The sequence below is a fragment of the Meleagris gallopavo genome, chromosome 2 (genome assembly GCF_905368555.1).
Source record: "Meleagris gallopavo chromosome 2, MGAL_WU_HG_1.1, whole genome shotgun sequence".
In the NCBI taxonomy this organism is placed as follows: domain Eukaryota; kingdom Metazoa; phylum Chordata; class Aves; order Galliformes; family Phasianidae; genus Meleagris; species Meleagris gallopavo.
The window spans coordinates 106,063,770-106,086,485 of NC_139405.1; the positions used below are offsets into that span (position 1 = coordinate 106,063,770).

A 22,716-nucleotide genomic window follows, 5' to 3' on the forward strand; every position below is an offset into this window, starting at 1 on the left:
GTGGCTTTTCCCAAAACTCAGTATTCCAGGAACAATTCAAGTTTCATCAAAAAGGGCAAAAAAAAAAAAAAAAAAAAAAAAGCAGTTACATGAAAAATAAAATGAACAAGAGACTTCCTGCCAATCTCTAGATAAAACCCAATGCCTGGAGCAACTCCTGTGTGTGTATTGCTGCCAACAAGTTGAACTGCACGATCAGAAGAGTGGCTCCTCTTTGTTTGATGGTTTGAAAGGCTGCAGAAGACTCTGTCACCTCAGAAAGGAAGAGTAGCCCCACACTAGCTCAGTGGAATGGCAGGTAGGATCCAAGAAACGACAGCTTTCCTTGATGCTCTTTAGGCTCACTGGGATGAAGTTGCATTGCGTTCCTGGTCATTCCCATCTAAGTGGAATGCCTCGTGATGCTCCATACAGTGCTGCAGGAACAGGGCTCCTACACTGAAGTCAATCCCACTTCCAAGAGGGAAAAGTTTGTAAAGTTTGTGCCATGTAGGATAAAGGGTCAAGGAGATGTGATTTGTTTTGAAAGCTTGTTTTCATCCTCCTCAAGAAGTCAGCATGTCACAGTTTAAGCATAGTAGAAAATGCAAGTTTCAAGATGTTTCTTCTTGAAAAATACCACAACCATGGGGAAATGAAGGATATGACTTGAGGCTCTTTGATGTCTTTAACACCTTCATTCAAGCGTTTTCACCTATCATTTCAAAATGCAGGGTATTCAATTAAAAAAAAAAAAAGATACAAACTGTTTTAATTGGCATATGCACTGTTTTACCTTTTTTTGTTTTCTGTTTGCTGATAGCCTTGATGTTTCCATGTCAAACTCATCAAAATTCTTAAGGGATGGACCCACTCTTTCCTATTCAGCTCCATCAGTGCAGAAAACATGATGCATCTCACCTAAAGTTTTCCTTGTCTGTATTACAGAGTTTGCAGCATGGTTTTCAAAGGCAAAGGCAGCAGAAATCCTCTGAGTGCTGCTTTCTAGTAAGGGGAACCCTTCCAACTTGCTCCAAGAAGGTCCCTGTACCTGTGTGGTTGAAAGGAGGCAACTCATCCTGCTGCTGCACATGGTACACAAGAAGGATTCCTGTGAGCTCCTTTTCCTTCTCTGGGAGGATTATATGCACATTTATCTTTTTTTTTTTTTTTTTTACCTTTTTGTAGCTCAATCCAATCTTCTGTCAGCATCCAAAAGGTCATCTCAATGACTCCTTTCTTGAAGGAAGCATCAGAAATTCCTGTACTTGGGCAGAATGGTTTTCATTCTGTTTGCCATTCACTGTGGTTAAGGCAAAGCTGGGGATGGAACAGCATCTGCTGACTATGGGGTAGGGTAGGAAAGTGACATTTCTCTCTCTTCCTCTGCCAGTTGCTGGGATTAATGTCATGAATCATTCATGCTAGAACCTGATTTCTTTGACTGAAGTAATAGGCAATAAACCTTCCAAGTGTGTGACTTTCAGACAATGGAGGAATAAGAAGAACAAGAGCAGAACTTCTATCATGCTGATCTCCTCCGTGTGCCATGTCCAGCTTTGCCTTTGTGGAACTTTTGCAAATGGCCCAAACCTTGACAACAGATAAAAGCAAGGAATAAAACTTGTGTCATGGTTTACTTCTGCCAACACTGATGGTTTAGGAAAATATTTGATCATGGAATGCCAATGAGATACTGAATGAATGGGATAATTTCTCCTCCACCTTCCAGACAAGGATCTCAAGAACAGAGCCTCACAACACCCCTGTGAGGTAGATATTATTATACCTGGGTGAGTAAACTGAGGCACACATAGAAGTAGAGAGCAAGCAAAAGGAAAAGCTAAGATGAGGATCCTGGGATCCTCAACACCAGCCTCTTGCTCTGAGTAGCATTTCCTCTGTGAAAAAGAAGACACGTGACTGTCTGCTGGAAGGTGAGAAAGAACGACTCATGAGTTCGTGAGACAGCAGAAAGAATGAACACCCATTTTCCTAGTTTAAGTTTGGCTTGTTAAAGGTCAAAGGAAGACACTGAGCATGACAGCAAGGAAAGAGATTATCCAGAAGATGTCAGAAATGTCAGAAACCAAGTCAAAGAACATGAACAAAAGCACAACAGAAAGAGCCCCAAATGGGTATCCTTGGGGCGTCCCTCAAATCAGCGTGGAAATTCTGATGGAGAGACCAATTGGATTTGCCTTTGCAGATCCAGTGGTTTCCAGTGAGGCTACTCCTTAGCTCACAAGAAAGAAGGAAAGGAGAGTAAAAGAGAAAAAAATTAAAAGAGAGATGGGAGAGAGAGAGGAAGGGAAAGGGACAGAAAAAAAGAGGAATGAGGAAAGAGATGGGGAGAAGGAAGGAAGGAAGGAAGGAAGGAAGGAAGGAAGGAAGGAAGGAAGGAAGGAAGGAAGGAAGGAAGGAAGGAAGGAAGGGCAGAAAGAAAAAAAGGAAAAAATACAATTGAAGCCATACAGTTTTCCCCGTTTGTAACCTGCCTTTGCTTGTAAAGAGGCAAAAGGGGGATTTTCCCTTCCAAAATTCTGCAAAGTGTCCCTAGGCAGAGAGAATACAGGGCAGACTGTCTGATGCAGAAGGTTGTGGGAGATAGCACCTGGCACAAGGTTTGCTACAATAAGTTGGTTATTCTTTATTGCGTTGGATATAAAACAGTCTTGTAAAGTCCTGCATAAAACCATAGCTCTGGCCTGCAAAGTCTCAGCCTCACCTGGGCTTTGCGGAATAATTTCAGGGCATACGATTTGGGTTTTGCTTTGTTGTTTTGTTTCTTTTTTTAACTTCACTTGGTTTTAAGGATGGAAATTAAAGCTATTTATGGACCTTCTTAAAGAAGGAGAAAGTCTGTCTATACAGAGAGGTGTATCCAATGGATTGCTGATGAGGCCAGAGGATGAGCAAAGCATGTTACTCAGATTGTAAACCACTGCAATGTTTCTGAAGAGAGTTTTTGTCTAACCCCAGAACATGCTCCTGTTGAACAGAGAAAGGCTTGGTGGCAATGAGGAGATGCAGATCTCTCTGACAGCTGGTGGAGAGCTGTGCCATGCCCTTAGCTGGTGTGTGTCAAAACGGCTCCAGTTATTTCAGTAGCACTCTGATAATTTACACCAGCTGTATGGTTAATTGCTCAAATTAAAACATTTGCATGCTAGCTTTGAGACAGGGAAGAGAAATTGACCACTGGAGGCAGTCTGTGGAATGCTGCTCAAAAAGCTAGCTTTCCCCAGTGCAAGTAGAGCCAAGAAGAGGCAAACAGAGGCGAGGTGACACCATATGAGCATTCTTCCAAAAGACATTAGCAGACTTCCAACAACTAAGGTCTTTCCTACAGGGAACACACCCTTATTCCAGTGATGTTGAAGACAGAGAAGGTCAGCTTTGTAGAAGCAAAATCTTAATGACTAGAAAAGGCGCTTTCAAGGAACTGACTACTGATGTCCTCTATCAGAGGATGCTCCACATACATCCTCAAGGGATCTGAAGTAACAGATCTTGCAGCCTTAGAAAGCAAAACTTGATTTCAGCAGGAACTTTTCTATGTAAAGACATAGGACTCCAGATTGACTGGATCCTTGAAGAGAAAAAAATCCATTAAGCACCATGCCATGAAACATTCACAAGATGATTTCCTCCTTGCCAGAGAACTGCGTTTGGGCACTGGTTTTACTTCAGAAACCCTGGGTATGGAGCAAAGTAAGAAGAGAAGCAGATCACTTCTGCTTGCTGAGCTGGGGAGATGCCCACCACAGGCAGCTTTACATGGATGGAGCTGATCCTGCAACAAATCTCAGGATCTGTCATCAGTGTTGAGGTCACATCCATCGTGCAGGACAGGGCATGTAACTGCATGCCAGGCGAGGATTCCTGACAGTGCCGAAGTCGGGATGGTTGTTTATTTCCAGATGAAAAGCAGTTGGACCATCAAGCAACAAAATCAGAGTGTAACCATGGTTTAAAAGAAGTGGTGGAGATCAGAGAAGATCAAGAGAAAATAATTCGGCCCATAGCTTTGCATAAAGGTGGAAGGAGAAGGCTGGAGTTGTCCTGTTTCTGGAGCAGAGAGGTGGATTCTCATTTCCTATTTCCTGTGCAAAAGGACTATTTTATAAGCTTTTAGGAAAGAAAAGGCTGGTGAAAGCAAATTGCAGATGTTTAAGTTACCTGGACATCTCACTGCCCAGCCCTGTGAGGATGGACAAAATGAAAGCAACTGCTCAGAAAGGGAAATAGCAATGAGTCAGGTTGCTCTTGATGTGCACTTGGCTGGGATTTGGATATGTTATACCTCGCTAGGTTCCCCCAAGGTGCAACCCACACTTCTTGCACCAGATGGTCGCATTCTGATGATGCCACAAGCAGACAGACACGGAGCAAGGTCACCCCTGAAGGGGCTCTGATAACAGTGCTCTGCCGTGGACAGGCAGCATGAGTCACATCGTGTCCTGCTGGAAAAGCCCTTTGATATTCTCTGGGTTGAAGAGCACTAAGAAAACTGGTAGCTCTATGTATCTACATCTAGCTCTGCGTTACCTTGGGGAAAGGCCACTGGGCGTTTGTCAGGTATTAGAAACACAAACGTCTCCGCATCGACCTGTGCAGGGAGTTCAGTCCCAGGAGCTGTTCATGGGCACTGAAGCTTTGATGGTGTCAGTGGTGTCGCTTGGAAATGTTCCCGTTCTGGCAGTTCAACAGAAGCAAAGCCTGGAGCAAACCAACGAGAAGTCTGATGAAAAGGAACCGCGTCCTTTGCCTGAATGCTTCCATGCTTCCCACAGCTGCGGGGCTGGGCTACGAATGAGCTCCTCTGGAACACGATGGGTTTGTGCTTCTGGAAGTAGGGAGCTTATTGCTGAACAGCTTCATTATGTTCCTCATGGGCTGATCGTCCCCACTTCACTGCTGTTGTTTCAGCGATTCTGCTAAAAGCCATAATCATCCAATGGAGAGCTGGGAGAAACCCCGGGGAGCCTGCTGTGATCCTGATAAAACATGTGCTGCCGAGAGGAAAAACCCAACTTTCTCTTGATCTGGAGGGACCAAATCCTGCCCTTGTACCCCACCATACTTTGAGACTACCGGGCCTGATGTTGATGTCCTGCTGTAGGACAGGAGCCAGCCCCTTGGCTCAGCCTTGTCCCAGAGTCCGGCAGCCCAGCTGTGAGCGTCTCCCCACTGGCAAGAAAGATCCCAGTGGAAAGTCAAACCTGGACTTCAGAGCAAATTAAATGGAATGCAACTGAATCACAACCGTGATGCAAAACATCATTTTGCCTGACGAAACGCAGTTTCCACAACCTGGTTTTAAGGAACAGTATTACATATAGATAGATACACTATGCTAGATTTTGAGAAAAAAATAAATAAATATGCTAAATAAACTAAGACATACAGTATAGGGGATATTCTGATCAACAAACCAATCACCATTAGAATCAAAAAGTAAACCAGCCTTTCACTTAGGACCCTAACAACATTTCTCAATGCACTAAGTACATTTTAAACCATGCAAGTTTACACAAACATCTTAACTAGGTTTTTTTTTTTTTTTTTTACTTTTTAAAACACCAACATTATGCATTTCTTTGTTAATTATATTGGTTAAAGTTGCAGCCGTTCGCTGCCAAATATCAGATACATCATATACATATTTTTATACAGAATCTGGACAACACAACATTACACAGCCTAAAGAGAGAAAAAAAGATTATTTGTTCCTTTGTTTGTTTGTTTTCTTTTTTCTTTTGTAAAAAATATGAAGTGATGATAGGAAGGAGGGAGAAGGTGTGGGAAATCTACCAAATTAAAGGATTATATCAAAATAATTCCCAAATCACAGTACAACAAGGAAAAAAAATGGTTCAAACTCAGCTCCACATGTAAGGTTCTCTTAGCTAGGAAACAAGACTTTTACACACAGAATGTATCAGTATTTAAAAATAGAAAGGATCGCAACACCATGCTGTCTGATTCCAAATACATCTTATTTTAAAAAATTAAAAACAAAAACAAATCAATCAACAAACGCAGCGATCGCAAAGTTATCTCGTTGGTTGGGATTTCCTACCTACTGGCAACGCATTGCTGTGTGATGGAGCTGGACAGCCAAGGCAGCCAGAGCAACGCCGGCATAAAGGGACGGCTCGGACGTCGCTCCCTGGTTCTGTTGGTCGGACACTCGGAGCAGCTGGAACTGCTGAGGGGATCTGACATCATCAGAAGGGCTTGGGGTCTTGGCTTTTCCTCCTACTCGGCTTGTTTGGGTGCATCTTTCTGACAAGAGCTTGGGGTGACCTACGCGGTTCCCGTGGCCATACCCTGCCCGTCCACATCCTGTAGCAATGCGTGTGTTTTGTGAGACAGAAAGGAAACAGAACCTGGGAACTAACTGTGGAGGATGCTGTTGTGGACATGGTAAGTATACAAAAATGCTAAAATTTCAGATATAATCAAAGATACAAAATCATTCTGACAAGTTTTTTTTTTTTTTAGCTTTTTTTTTCTTTTGATTGTTTGTTTTTAATAGCAACCATTACAGTGCAAGGTTTTAAAAGTTATTATTACAGTAAAAGGTGTGTATCTGGTTTTACAGTAACTGAATCACTGATTTTTGTTATGTATAGTAGGTCCCTGATGTAAAGTGTATGCACCAGTTTGAGAGAAAACCCCGCACAATAACGGCTCTTTAGCTTTAAATACATTTTTTTTTTTTAACAGATACAAAAGAACACATCAATTTCACAATTTCACAAGCACGTACTTTTGCCTTAATAAAAGCATGAAACGTTTGTTGAAACCTTGACAATTCAAACATAAAAACCATTGGATGTGGGACATGACTGTGTGTTTGAGTCACAGCATTCTGCGACCCAACTGAGCTCTGGGGGCTCACAGGGGTTGGGCTCTCACCCTGCTGCCTCTGCCTAGGCAGACTGCTGTTTCACCTCCCACAGCTGGGATCTGAGGTTGTGCATTTAAAGGTGACGTTAGAATTGATCTACGTTTTGTTTGGACAGGTTCCCTGCAGCAGGATCATCCGTGCTGGCCCCATGATTCCAAGCCACAGATCTATTTGGAAGGGGCTTTTTCCTTCGAGTAATTTTAAGGTGAGATGCAAATGACTGCAGCCCTGGCGATATTCCACTATGAGGGACTAGCTCAAGGAAGATGCTCCACTCATACCCCTTCTACCACTAAGGACTCAGGATATCACGGGGGCTAAACCAAGCTCAACACGTTAATTCAGTGGTGATAACTCAGAATTACACCAGACTGCCCTGTCTTCATGGGCTGGATGCACGCAACTGAGGTCCCACAGATTCCACTCTGAAAAAAGACCAAAATTTCCCAGCACTCGGAGAGGAACTGTTGCTGTAGTGCACAGTCTATGTAAATCTTCCCTGTCCACGCACATTTGTTTCTGCCTGTACACATGCCCTAGACACACACATATGACTTAATGGATATGGCAGAAGACCCTACCGCTCCTTCATCACTGTTAAAAAGTATAGATAATTCTCTTGGCTTCCTCTGGAAATAAGTCCCTGCTAACAAGTTTTCTTTCTCTTCAGTATTTAAGCAGCATTCTCTACTTTGTTTACACAAAAACTGAAGGCTAAGCCCTTGGGGAAGCATTTGGTGGATGCACCACCTGGCATGGACCACTGGCTGAGGCCACTAAGCCCCACCAGACATGGTAGGGCAGAGTGAAACAACATAATGCAAGATATCTGAAGATTAGAGACAGCCATCCTGCCACCTCGCTGCCGGTCAGATATTTACCATCACCAACCTGATGTTAGAGTCTGCCTGTTTTGTAATCACAGACAGAAACGGCCTCTTCTAAAATGCGATTCTTCTTCCTATCACGAAGGTGACCAAATGTGGTGCCTCACAGTCTGGCAGTGCTGCAGCAGGAGTATAGACAACAAGTTCAGATGAAGAAGCCACTCCCATTGATTGAAGATTAGGTGAGATAAGTCCCTCCATCCCTGACTGTCAGAAGGGTAAGACAAAGTGTGTTGCCTATTAAGCCAAACCAAACCAGCAAAAAAACAAAACTCAGGGTGAAATCAGGACTAGATCAAAGTGCCAAGATGTTCACTCAAGCACAACTGAAATTCCACGCAATAGATAATAAAGTCTTACTATTTTCACTGCACAGATAATTAGCCAGCCAGAAGTTAAATGTGTATGGGGTTGCCATGGATCCCTCCTTCCATCCTAGGACAGATATAAGATGGATCACTTCCCAGGAGGACCAGCCTTTTCTTGTGGACTGCAATGCGGATCTTGACAGCTACACTGGACTACAGCATCCAGCTGCTTACGTTGCTTATGACAAAGAGAACAAGGTTCAATCTTCAACTGACATCTACTGAAACCAAAATTCACGAGAGGTTACACACAGCTTCCTGAAAGATTTTTTTCCCATTCTAAATCACTGTCCCTACACTGCTTGCTGAACGAAGATGTCCAGTGTTGTACAGCGTTGGTTTGTGCACACACTCCTGGGGCTGGAATTATCTCTACTTGGCACTGAAAGGAGAACACGTGATTTACAAGAAAAAGAAATGGAACTGGAGGATGTGCTAGCCATATCTTCGTAGTTGTTTTCAATTACAACTCAGTATTTTTTATTCTGCCTGTGTTTAGCAGCGTTCAGCAGCTTTGGCATTTCTGAGCTAAATAAGCTTCAAAATAGTAGAAACGTAGTATTAGCATAATAGAAACAGTAAAGACTTCCTGATTTAATCAAGCACGTTGATCTTAATTTAAAACCAACTAGATTTATCTAAATAAGAAAACATAGAAATCAGAAGATGGTCAGAAAGTCCTAAGGCTGCGGGTGAAATCATAGCTCCAAGAAAAGGTGTCCAGTGATTCTGCAACCAACTAAAATGCTAGCTTTGAGCAGAAACATCTCTGTCCATTGAACAGCATTTGAAGAATTGATTTAGTGCTTGATTCTGTGATTTCCATTTCACATTGGCCCTACTCACAAATACGATGAATTCCATCTCTATTTAAGTTAGATGTGAGAAAGTTCGACCCAAAGAAGTGGTGTGAGATATGTGGGTTAAATTCCTCTTTAAGCGTGCCTGTCTCCTGCTGATGGGAGAGGAAGAAGATCTAAAGAGGCTAGGCAAGGCACTTTTAGGGAGTGAAAGTTGAGTACGATTAATCCTTCTTTCAAGTTTTCTCCCTGCTCCTAATGGCGAGGTTAGTTACAGTATTGTCAGGTGGGAAAGGCTGCAGAATTACTCAGAGGGTACATTTTATATTAAAAGGAAAAAAACACTCATATTTTGAAAATTACATCTGCACTCCTCAGTTAAATGAAGTCCCAGCCGGAGGCTAAAGAACATTATGAGCTCAACTGGAGATAAAGACAAATAATTTCTCAAAGGTCTTCCATCCCTTTCTCTCTCTCCTGGCACTTCAGACTATTCCTAACCCTTCTGAGGAGGTCATGCACATGTTGGTTACCTTCTTTTTGAAAAGTTACTTTCTTCTTGAAAAGAGTTTGCCATTCCTGATGAAATCTACCAAATGCTGGGAGAGCTTGTATTGATCCGGCTCTTAGAAAAATAAGAAACTTGACAAAATCCCTAGTCAGGAACAATGCCTATAGAGAAGGAAGGTTCAAGGATGAGACACATTCCCATCACAGCACTCTTTCGCTTGGGGGCTTTAATTAAATGAGGCATTCCTCTCGATGGTGATCAATCACTAGAAAAAGCTGCCAAAGTACGAAGGCATGTGCTAGGTGTGCTGCTCAGTCTTCACTGCAAGAGGCATTTATTTAGCCGTGATCATTATTCTAAAGGAGAAATAAATTTAAAACAGAAGTACACAGATACTTAAAAGCATGGGTTCCCAAAATAAGTGGTCAAAATCTGATCAGGCTAATTACTTAAATTGGGACTACATAAAGCCTTGGGACGTGAGACTGTGATGCTAGTTGAGTAGGAGAGGCTTCGTCATTCCAGGCAATGCTGAAGACCTCTGCCTCATACGGTGATTTTACTCCTTGGATGTTAATGTGTGAACTTCTCTGATGAATGATGAAGATGGACTGGGAATGTTGCCCCATTCCTACAGAGAAGAATTTTCTTCATGATTAGTGAAAATGGCCTCTTATATCCACATCGCACTGGAAAAATCGCCCTTGGCTCCTTTTGTAGTCAGTGGAAAGAAAAGTGTATTTCCAGAGACCCGTACATCTCTTTTTAGGTATCACTGCTAGGAGTATTCCTCAAAAAATGAAAAGAAAGTTGAGCTTAAATTTGGAGAGTTAACTTTTTAGTTATCTTAGTCAGATAAAGGGAATCTTACCAGCTCCTAAAAAGTTGTTAAGTTTTGGATTTTCCAAAGTACAGACACATTTCAGTGTCATCCTATCCCACCTTGAGGTTATCAGTCCATCTTGAAGTAACAGCTCTCTTCTTTGTTCCTTCATTTCATGCCGAAAAACTCACAGTTTCTTTTCCAAGGCAGCTCTCAGAACAGTTTCTCTCACCTAAAAATACCTGTAGACTGTTTTCCAAGGTTGGTCACCTGTGTGCAACCTTTGATTTTCATCTTAGGCAATGGATTTGTCAAATGAATATATCTTGTCCACTGGGTCGTGCAAGGACACTGCCTGCTGAAGCAGCTCATAGCATCCTGGCTCCAGCAAGACATCCACAAAGACATCTGCAAGATCTGTGCTTTATGGAACACAGGGAACGTCTCAGCACTGGATATTTGATGTTATTCCACTAAAACCTCTTTTGAAGATGAGGACAAATGATCACAAAAGGATGTCTGTTTCATGTAAAAGAGGTGGGTACACTGAAAGATTTCCTCTTGAATTGTAAGGTAGCAGACATCACAGTCCAAACCTTTGAATTGTTTTTATGCGTTGCAGTAAAAGTCTGGAAGAAGTGCTGAAGAACCTTACATAGCCCCATAGACAAGTTGGTCTTCATTCTTTAAAGCTGTTCTATCACCTATGGAAACTTGTTTAGATTCACAAGTATAATCAAGTCCCGATAGAAGATCAGGACTGAAAGTGATTTCTTGAGTTTCACCAGATGACACTTCTCCACTGAAACTCTGGACTGGGGCAGAAGATGAAAACTAGATTGTGCAAATAAGAGTGCAAACTGATCCATTTTTTGCATCTTTTTCTTCCCAAAGCAGATAGGCCATTATAGAACACAAGGAAAGTTAAAGGATCGAGAATCACTTACGTGGAGGAGTTGCTATTTCTAATGGAGACTCAGTGACAAGCTGTAAACTTCATAGATTCCCACTGAAGCTTTGTGGGAGATGTCTCAATCCTTGCTAAAGAGAAAGGGGAAAAAAATAAAATTACTGTGGGAGACATCTTGCCTCCCATGTTCGAGATACAGAATGCTGAATAACTGTTGTGGAGATCGAGACCAAATGTACCTTAAAAAAGAAAAGCAAATAAGCTATGTGCTAACAGTTTGCATTGTTGCTGCTAAGACAGATTATCAAAGAACTAAAATGGTCAGGAATTCTCACGATGTCCTCCACAGTGCCTACAAAAGCAGCCTGAGATCCTGCCATGATAACACAGCCAGAACACAGCTGGGGAGAGAACTTCTGGCTGCACTTTTGGCTGCCAAAGTTCATAGATTTGAAGGACGTATCTTCTTCTGCCACTCCTCAAGCAGCTAAATACACTACAGGTGTAGCCATTCAACACGGAAGTCACCAGACATTAAACCCTGCTTTTCAGATGACATCAAATGAGAAGTAAGCAGTGTCTCTTCGAAGACATGGTCATATTTTAAAGGGAATCAAGTGTATCTCAGAGGAAGCAGGATGAAAAAGGCAGTGCTACCAGATGGAAGGAACAGCAGAGCAGAAGAACAAAAGACATGCCTTGGCCACAGTCTTCTTGCTTTTCTGATGTAAAGCAAATGTACCAAGACAACCATCTTCTCCACAGCTCAGGAACCGTGAGAAAAGACTATTTTATTTTTCTCATCTGTATTAGGAAAAAAAAAATGGATTTGGTGAGAACTCGGTAAGACATGAGAGGGTCTATGAAATAATCTAGAAAGAGCTTCATCATATGTCATAAAGAATCTCCTACCAGGAAGGCTGAAAACACAGTGGGCTCTAAGCAACATGTCCATTGGTGATTTCAGCTGAACAGCTTGATGAAGGGTATGTCATAACTGGAGGGTTGTGTCAGAGTACTGCTGTACATCAGCATTGCAGAGATAACTGCTCTAATGTTATTCACATTCATCTATATTTCTCACTGATGCCAACCTCTCTTTCCTGCATTGGCTTGAAATTCTCTGTTTTGAAAACTGATGCCGTTTGGTTTAATTTTTAAGACCAGATCGATTTCAGCTGACTTTATCTTCATGCAAATCAGGCAATTCTTGTCCTGAGCAAAGAACTGTACTGCTCCAGTATAGTGCTAGGGACGATGTCTGCTGCTTGAACTATCTAGATCTGACTGGCAGTCCCTATTTGAAATGAGTCCGATTTATACCAAGGCTGATTGTGCCATGGTATAAGAAAAGGCAAATGCATCTTTTTTCCTCCAGCAAAAAAGTTTTCAATTTACAGAAAATAGTAATAATGCAAAAGCACCCAGTGTACTGAACACAGGATGGGATGGAGCGAACAAATACAAGTGATCCAAAGATCTGGGCAGCCATTTGTTTCACCGAATCAGTGAACTCCTAACCCACGCTGATGTGACAAAAACTGCCCCAGGGCTCACAGTGCAGAACGACTCCAACTTCACCTCTTCCCTGGGAGGATTAAGGGGAGAAGAGTCTCTGATCCACTACTAGTCCTCAATCTGTGAAAGTCTCTCCAGAAACTGCAGAGGAAAGTGTCATGAAGAGATGAAGTTCATAGGACCTTTGTAGATCTGAGGTTTCTCTGCCCTGGATTCCACCTTGTAGCATTAGTTTTAGCACATTTCTACATTTACCCACTCTGCCTGCACAGCTGTAACTCTTCACATTGCTCTGAAAACCAAGCCCACCAAAACAGTCCTAAAAAAGTGTGTCCTGAAACTTCCAACTGCTTCAGAACATTAAAAAGGGGATCTTCAAGATGCTGATGTTCCACCTCCCCATCTGAAAAGGGCAAATTTTTAAGTCAAGACATACTACAGGCTAACAGAGATGCGTACTTCACTGCTTACATAAATTCTGCCACAGGCAAAAATCTCCTCCTTGTATCTTACATGATCCAACATTGAGGGAAAGGGGTCACTTGATGCAAATTCTTTCAGCACTTCTGGCACTGAGTTTTGAGGAAGCCCAGGGCTGAATTGCTAGTAAGCATCAGAGCAGAGGGAATTGTTTTAGGAGGGAATGATATTTTGAATCAGCCTGGAAATGGGGGAAAGTGAAATTGGGGAACGTTCCCTCAAGCCTGGAAAATAAGGAATTATTGTAGGAACATGCAGCCAGCCATAAAACTGATGAATTCTGCATTCTGAATTTTTGTCTGAGGGAAATAGACTTAAACATGGCTCATTTTACACTACTAAAACTCATGTGTTACTCTGGTGCCTTATTTTTTTTTTTAAGAAAAAGCAAGTATAGCAAGGCCATATGCTGTCCTTGAGGCTCTGTTGGCAGCACAACAAAAGAAAGGCATGGAGCAAAAAAATTCCAGGCTCTTCCTGGAACGTACTGATCCCCTCAGCTCACAGAAAGCAGGGATGGTATTTTTGGACATAATAAGCAACCTTTGGCACCTTGCAAAGTTGAAGTCTCTTGCTTTGGCATGTACTCTGGGATATGAAAAGGGTGCACAACTGAAAGGGCCACAGAAGTTTGTTAACACTGGGATGACAGTACTGAGACAAAATCCATTGGAAAGCATTTCTAAAGATCTCCTAGATGTGTTATGGTAGCTGGCACAGCTTAAGGTAATACAAGAGGCATGGTTTAGAGGGGGAGGTGTTTTAATAATAAAAATATATATTTCTAGTAAAAGATAGGATCTCTCCCTGAAACCTTGTCTCTCTCATTAAGCACAGACTTGGCTGTAGGTCTAGTCTGTTCTAGTCTGTTCTATTACCTCCACTTGACTATGCTGCACCATTTAACCAGCATCTGGCAAAGGCTATGCTGATTGTATCTACAAAAACAAAATGGTACCAGGCCCCAATCCTTTTCCCAGTGGCAGTCCCTTAACCTCCAGAACCAGCTGCCCACAGTCGTAATCCTGTTGTTTCCAGCTCCCTTTGCTAACTCCTCAGGTAGAGGATAGCTTTGGACAAATCTCACTGTCTCCAGCCAAAGCTATGCCAGTTGTGCAGTACTGTGGGCTAGATGCTGTAACTTTGTGTTTCCAGACCCAAACAGATTTAGTCTAAGATGATTTAAAAAAAAAAAAAAAAAAATCATCTTTCCTGACAAGTAGTAAGTAAAGCTTCACTATCCCTTAATTCACATCCCTGCCTTCCTTTGCATACCTCAGAGAAGGATTTCAGCAAGCATTTTTTTCTGCGTATTTAAGCTCCTGTATATTTTGTGGGATATTTTGATGGCACTCTGCTCTCTCCTTCAGCTCATGAGTCTGGCCGTGGCCTAATGCCCAGCCACAAAGCCACTAGAAACCCAGAGCCACTCAGAACACAGTTTCACCATTTGACATCACACCAGGACACAAATCTGCTTCTAAATAGCATGGGGACATCCCTCCCCTGCTGCCATCCATCCTGACTTGACCTGAGCCTCCAATGGCTCTGTGCCTCCAAGTCTCAGGAGATCACAGAGAAAATACAACAGAATCCAAGCCACTGCCCCCGCTCTGTTGCCTAAAAGGTCTCAGCCCCTGATCTCAGGTCAGTTTAACTCCTGGCTACCTTCAGAGCAGCCTGGACCTCGTATTCTTCAAAGAAGCCGCTCTTATTTCTTTGCCATTTCAGGAACTAAAAACCTTCTGCAGCTCTCAGCACGAAAACTAGGCTCAAATCTTCCTGGCTGTGTGCTCTTAGACCCCATTAAAGGTCTGAACCTCTTCCTCTGGTGGATGAGGCCTTATACCATGCTCCTGGTGCTTTCACATGCACACAGCCTTCGGTGCACTTCTCTGTGAGACACAGCCTCTTTCAGGGGCACTAATTGACTCAGGTGCTATCTAACTTCTCAAACCCACGATATAAAAGCTGCTTTAAGAGAATGAAGTCCACTGAGTCCATTGCTGGGTAACGCTCAAGATCAGGCCTTTCTTGCTTAGGCCTCACAGCTGCCTTTTCTGCCAGTTTCAGGGTGAGGGTTCAATGCTAACTATCCCATGGGGAACAACACGCTTCAAAAACACTATTGGTGCTCTCAGAAATCCCCCAGTGACCCAGGAATAAAAGTGAAGTCACTTGGCTTCATTTGCAGCCTCAAAAGACAACAGATGTGCCTTCTGTTGAAACAGAAACAACCGGTCACCCAGAGATGCCTCCACGAGAGCAAGGTCATCACACAGTAATGTAACCTGCCGGACCTCCCCTATCCTCTGATGATACACTACTGCCAGCAATGAGTCTGCTGCACAACATGAGATTACCCTCTGTCACCTCTGCTCCAAACACAACCCATGTAAGTATCAATTTGTCCAATCTCACCTGCCTTTTGGAATATGCTCTTGGTTCCAGGTGAAAACCCAAATCCAGCGAGACTTGGCTTAAGGGCTCCATCCCCAGAACCTACTCAGTCTTTGCTCAGATTCAATTTTTTGCAGAAGACATTTCCAATGCTCTTACATCTACACGTTATAAGTCATCTGTCATGCAACAGTCAACAGAGAGGAGGCTCCTATTCAAAGCACACCCTTCCCACCAACGCATGCTGCTCATCTATCCCAGGATAAATGTTGAGTCAGCTTCACCAAATCTAGACATTGCTCACGATACAGCCACCAAAATGAACAGTAACGAAAGCTCTTACAGCCTGAAAAGAGAGAGCTATTGTATATGATGGAAGGGACACAGAGCTTCTCAGTAAAGCACAGTCAATGCCACAGAAGAACATAAAAGCTCAAATTCAACATTAGCAAATCATTTTGATATAACCACACTAATAACACAAGTAGACTTAACAAGGAAATGCTTCTATGACCAAAAACAAAGCCATCCTATTAGCATCAGTGGAAATATCTGTAAGAATAAGGGAAGCAAATGTAGGCTCTATTCAGACAAAGCAATGAATGACTTCTTCAACCAACCAACTCTGAACATCTGAGGACCAAATTACCACTACTCAGCCACCTGCATTAATTCAGCACCTCCCCCTACAGCTGAGGAATGCACCACAGATAAGCTTGCCTTCTCCGTACTATTTATCAGCGTGACCAAATCAGATCTACAAACGCTTTGCATGACCCAGTCCTTTACCACAGTTCACTGCAGTTATTGAAAAATCGAGGCTGTCTCTTGCATATACCGCATAGATTCTTTGCCACTCAGTTAAAGGAAGACCTTGTTGTCTTTACGGTAAGCATCAAAGAGAATAACCACAAAGTAAAAATTCAACCCTATTTTTAAAGCAAATAAAAAACAAATCAGGCCAGGAATTCTATGTGGTTTCAGAGCAGAAATGAAACAGCTGCATCTCTCCCTTTTGCCTAATGTAAAATGACTAATGAGCAGGTACAAAGGATTATATATTTCGTGACAAAATTTGGGGATTATAGAGTCCAGATAGGCAAAAAGTGAAATAACATAATAAAAATGATAATGTTTTAACGATAATTGTGCTTTTTTGGTATTCAAAAACCCCAACCGTCATAAAGTCTCATTATTTCAAAATAAGCCTTTCAAAAAGCTCAGTAAAATGACAAAATGCTCAAATTCAAACACACACTTTGGAAGCATACTTTTCATATAGATATTTCTCTTCACATTGTTAGTTTGTTTTTCTTTTCCAAATCAACTCCAACCTATAATTCTGTCTGCTATACAATTTCATGAACACATCTGTATTTCATTCCATATAGACAAAATACTACACCGCAAAAATAGAAATAGCTGGGAACAGGCAACAACAGTAAGAAAAACAAACCAAAAACCCAAGCCAGATTTGTACAGACACCAGATCAGAATGAGGAAAAAAACTGCTGTTAGTACTGAACAATTGTGCAAATTTTAGAGATAAGACAACACAGAAGAGGTCTTGTGAAACCCACTCTAAGTGATGCATTTTGCAGTCCTGTCACGTGCTTTAGATCAAACCCAATAACATTTCCTCCCTTTTGATTTGCTCACATTTGGGTTTCATTTCTTGCATCTTTCTTTTTTTTTTCTTTCCCCCCTATGGAATAACTAGATTTAAGTTCAGTAGTGTTTTTTCTCCTTACTTTTAAAGAACCATTTGCGTCTGATTCTTTCTGGTCATTACTTTTTTTTTTTTTTTCTTTTGACAAAGCAGTGAAGGAAAATGTTCATTTCCCTACAGTCTGGTGGAAAGGAAACGGAGAGGATTCACCTCATTCTGCTCCCAGTGAAGACAATGCGTTAGATCCATGGAAACATTCTCGATTCAAGCGAAGAGTGCCAGCATTTGGGCTCAGTGTATTTTTTCTCCTAATTCCAGTCTATGGAAGCAATGTCCTTCTCAGCAGTCCCCCCTGACATTCATCTCCCTTCTGTATTTCTGTATTTCTGTGCCAGATGCTGGTCTTTTTGGTACTTCAGGATCTAAGGATGTTATCCACAACACGAGCATAGGACCAATAGGTAAAGTCCTATTTTTCCACTTTGCCAAGAGGGCAGGAGCTCCCACTTTCCTCACCCCTTCCACTGACAGAGCACAAGGTATCATCTGCTTCAGAATAATGCACATGACCAAAACACTGAGATGGTTTTCAGTAGCCGGGGTGATCTTTGTGCACTTAAAATGGGAGTCCTTGAACTTGATTTTAGCCCAGAGATCTGAGGTATCTAACGTGAACTCATCTTCTCTGCTCTATCCACAGAGAAAGGGAGATACTCCCATCCTGAAGGAACTGTATCCCACATATCTTAGACAAATGTCTTAGGTGTGAAGAGCCCTAGGGAAATTTTTGTCTCTCTCCATTCCATTAGAAAAGAGCTGGATGTGTGCCTCTGGTCCAGGGGCTGCCATGAGGCACACGGCTGACTTTTCACTGCCTGGAATTAAGCTCAATGACTGTGGTCTCCATCATCAGAGATGTGCCACAATTATTTCAAAGAACGAATCCTCTCTTCAGCCAAATGGTGATGAATATCTTTACTTCATTCCTTCCTATGATCACCCTAATAGTGCCTCTATTTTTGTTTCCATTCCCTGCCAAATCCAGTGCTATGATCAGACAAGCCAAAATTGAAAGATCAGGACTGCAAATCATTTTCTTTCAATGTCACTGTTTGATTCCAGTTACAAGCAGGCTATATATGGGGAAAAAGCACATAAACCAATTCATGTTTTGACAATTCTGGTGTCTATCTCACATCTCAAAAATATCGCGTAAGTGGAAAAGTAACAAATAATAATCATTCACTCGTGAACACAATATTGATCCTAGTGTACAGGAAAATAGGATCCAGACAGGGTTTTACAACTAAAATGGGAACATCACAATAAAGATTATGACATTTTATGAATATTCAGTGTTATAGCTTTGAGCTTTATTGCAAAGCAAAAAATATATATTTTTATATATATATATATATTTTTATCTACATATCACCTCTGACATTGTATACAACACTAAATCACAAGAAATCAAAGAAATCATAGTGAGGTAGATACAAAACAAAGGGATGTTGAAGAATCCAGCTGCTAAATTTGGCTTAACGCAACTGTCGCTAACATATGTATATCCAACACAGCAGTGAGCTTTGATTACTTGATCAATGGGTCCTACTAACACTGATACCAGTATTACAGTCCACTTAGAAACAATGCCATTGGAAAACCAGGGGAAAGGCAGAAGTAAATCAGAAGCATTTCCTACAAACTAGTCATCTTCAAGGGAAAATTTTCATGATGTTCAGCATTGATAAAGAGGCTCTGAGAAATAGCCTGTGTTCTAGGGGTACTCATAGTGCATGAACACAAAGAGGGAGAACACTAAGGGAATCTACTGGCACTACGTGAAAGAAAGATAAGCCATTTCCCCTCTCTTTTGGTGGCCAAGGGGAAGCAGCACACCCTGGGAATGCTTGAGGCTACATTCACCAACACATGCTTGCGAATATTAGCTTGGACTTGTTGACAGTGGCCAACAAAAGAAGGCTTCAGCAGAAGGGCAGCCCCTTGATGGATTCTGTTGCACTTTTCAGGCAACAGCAGCTACGCGGAAAGAAGGACAGAACTACTGAAGTGGCGAGGCTATGGGGTGACCAGTGTGGGTAGCTGGTGGGATCTGGCTGCATGGTCAGCACTCCTACAAGGAGACCTGCTAAGGCACCTGGATGACTGGGGCTCTTAACTCTGATCACAAAGCTCAGGGGAGGCATTTGGAATAGGGTTAGGCTTACTGGCTTCTATAGTTTGTCTATCAATATAGGATGGTGAGTAGGTGGCACTTCTGTAGCAGAAAGGATATGAAGATGAGAAGCAGCTGGTTAATTCCAGCAGTGGGAAGCGGATCGGATACTGGTAAACATTCCCAACAAGAGTGGTTGAGCATGGGACAGTTGGTGAAGGCTCTTCTTCAGGCCACTGGACCAGTCTCATCCAAGTGGTATGTGCAGCAAATGGCACCCTCATATCCCAGGATGCGGGAGCCACGTTCTAGCAGGGATGGAAGGAGCTTAGGTGCTCAACGTGAAACAAAAACAAAAACATTTACAGCTCCAGACAAGTCAGCTCACTTGCTGCTGCTCAAACATACCTTCTAAACTTCTGCGAAGTTAGGAAGTAGTGCCCTGGAAGGAGCATGATTCCCCAACTGTTCTGTAAATGGTTCTGTAAATCTGACATTTACAACGTGGTGCTTGAATTAAAGAAAATGAGGAAAATTGACCAGAACGGATTGCTAATGAGATGAAGAAGCCAATGTGATTGCTATCAGCTCTCTGTATTTGAACAAGTCATTGTCGTAGCTCAGTTTTTCCTTTTTGCTTTTCATCTAGACAAAGAATGACCTTATCCTGTAGGAAAACAGATGGAAGGTTATTCCTTGTGTATTAGTTTTCAAGGTCTTTTGTGAACCCTTACAGTGATCAGTGGACTGTCACAGAAAGTGACAATTTCTCCCAGTACTTCAGTGGGTCCAACTCTGAATTGCAGCCTGTTTTTCTTCAGTCTGACTGCCTGGTGTGGATGCATCCCTTTGGTAGGGGACGTTGAACAAGCATGGAGCTCTGCAGAAGAAGATAACTTTGAATGCTTGTTGGCTGAGCAAACAGAGAAGTAGTCTGGAAATGGTTTGGAAGTGTGGAGAATCCTGTCTACTTCAGGTGGGATTCAATTCACCTAAATGTAACCAGTTAAAGGGCACACAACTGATCTAAATTGGAAACCAAGTGGGAGAAATCCCTACTTGGAGATGTCCTGATCCCTCTCCTGAATACGGAAGAAATCATGGTAACTCAATGAATATCCAGCTTTTCTTGCTAAATTAGAGGAGGTCCGCCCCATGCTCACAGAGCCAGAAGGCAAAGAACTTTGAACAAGCATCTCCAGTCAAGGGGACAAGAAATATGCTCCCTCGTAGGGTATGAAAGCTGCAAGTAGCTTTATACTTGTCCACAAGGCAAACCTCTCCTGCTGTTTGCCAGCACTCTTTTTTTTTTTTTTTTTTTCCCCCTCATTTCACAAAAAAAGCCATTTTGAATGGAAAGACAGGTCTGCTTTTATTTTAGCTCCAATGGGTTCACTGCATTGTTTTGAAGGCTCCAAATAACCTGGAAAGGAAGAATACATCACCAAGTGTCTTCCAGGTATTTATTTCTCTTGCAGAGATTTTCTGGATGAGCCATGGAAGGGAGAAGCCTTTTCAACTTACTGCCTTAAGAAACTGGAATGTGTGAACATAAAAGACTTTGTCTGCATGGTTATAGATTGACTCAAACTTGACCTCTAGGCTCCTCCATTTGTTGAATCTAGCAATTAGAAAATTATCTTTCTTTTTTTTTCTTTTCTTAAGGCTTTAGTACAAACCGCTAACTGGGGCAGAAAATGATTCCTCTTGGCCTGTTTTTAGATGGACACCTCTCAGCATTGTATTTTCAAGGAAGGAAATTAAGTGTTCTGCCTTCAAGTCACTCAGGGGGAAAAAGACTGTCTTTGATTTGTGAGAGGGATTAATCATTCACACAGATCCCAGCACCCTAATGGCAAGTCCAAGGGACAGCTATATCTCCGTGCAAACATTAGCCATAGCCTAAAACTTGCCATTAGTAGAAGAGCCTGCAAAAAGTGGAGAAGTAGACACTTGAGACAGTACAGCTGCACTACATACTATACCGTTATATAGACAATGTGTAACATCTAAGGCTGGGTATCCTATGATAAATTATTTTAGATGTGAATGCTGTTTTCTGGAGAACTCAGTTACAAGAAGCAATCACAGTAGGTTTTCAAACCCACCTGACTCTACAGCTCAACGAACTGACTGAGAAGGGCTGCTAGCCATGACCTTGTGCAAGACAGGAAGACCGTCCCCAGCTTTTGCTTGGCTGTTGTTTTCAGATAATTGCGGGTTTAACTTCGGTAGGAAGGATGACAAGATGTTCTTGTTTAGGACTCAAACATGAAAGATGATCTGAAAGGACATCCATGCTGCTACAGACTGGTGTGGACACTTGTATTCTCACTGACAAATGGAAGAAATGCCACAAACCCATTCCCTTGTACTTCCCACTTTTGCTGGCCTCCAATAAGGGCCCTTATATATCTAGAGCTGAGTATAATACCAGCCTAGCTGTCCCTTGGTCACATGGAAGAGCTTTACTAAATCAAGTGCCCAATGGGCAGTGAAATCAGAAATGGTGTTTTATGTGCCCTACCCCAAGAAAGATGAAGCCCACGTGTAAGATGAGGGGCAAAAGTGGGCTTGGAATTGGTTCAGCATGGTGGGACATGGCTGTCAAAGATGGGGAAACCTTAAGTGGAAGGAAAGAGAAGCACACAGGTGCTCATTTAAAACCTAGTGGTAAGATGATGAAGGTCAAAGCATGCGCCAACAAGGCAGGGGTGGGCTTCATGAACAGAAGAGAGCTAGAGGACAAGGTTAAGACGGTGAAGTTCTCACTGTAAACTGGCCCAAATCACCTCCCACCGGTGTTGAGGGGAACCCTGTGGTATTGGCAAAGAAGGACCATGAGTGCAAAGTGCTTAAAGGCTTGGAAGGAATCAGCAGCCCCAATCTGACAGGCACAGAGAAGTGGGAGAGATGTTGCTCTAGGCGGCATGGTGAATTGGTGGCAGGGGACATGGCAGCCCCATCTGGTGGTCATGGTTTCCTGAGCTCATCACTGGCTGGATGACCTGTTTTCTCTTCCTCTACACCCACTGGTAAACCAAGGTGGGAAAAGAAAGGCTATAAAGGCAAACTCCCCCTATATCTATGCACCCATTTTCCCATGACTGGGGACAGCAAAGGAGGATAATTTTCTACCTTTCATCAAAGGATGGGGAAGAAGTAGACCGAATAGAGCCAGGCTATTTATCGTAGCTTGAAAACCTCAGGGGAATGCAAAACCTCTACTTTTATGGTATAGGTGGGCATGATCACCTGTTTGGATGTGTGTCTCTA

At 42.4% G+C, this 22,716-nt stretch overlaps 1 protein-coding gene across 1 annotated transcript in view; it reads right to left on the reverse strand.

Moving 5' to 3' along the window:
* Window positions 1-22,716, reverse strand: part of XKR6 (XK related 6) — a 188,910-nt gene continuing 166,194 nt past the window's right edge. Inside the window, exon 3 of the mRNA XM_085218315.1 lies at window positions 1-22,716. This exon is cut by the window's right edge and continues 17,342 nt beyond it. The gene's annotated coding sequence lies outside the window, so the exon portion shown is untranslated.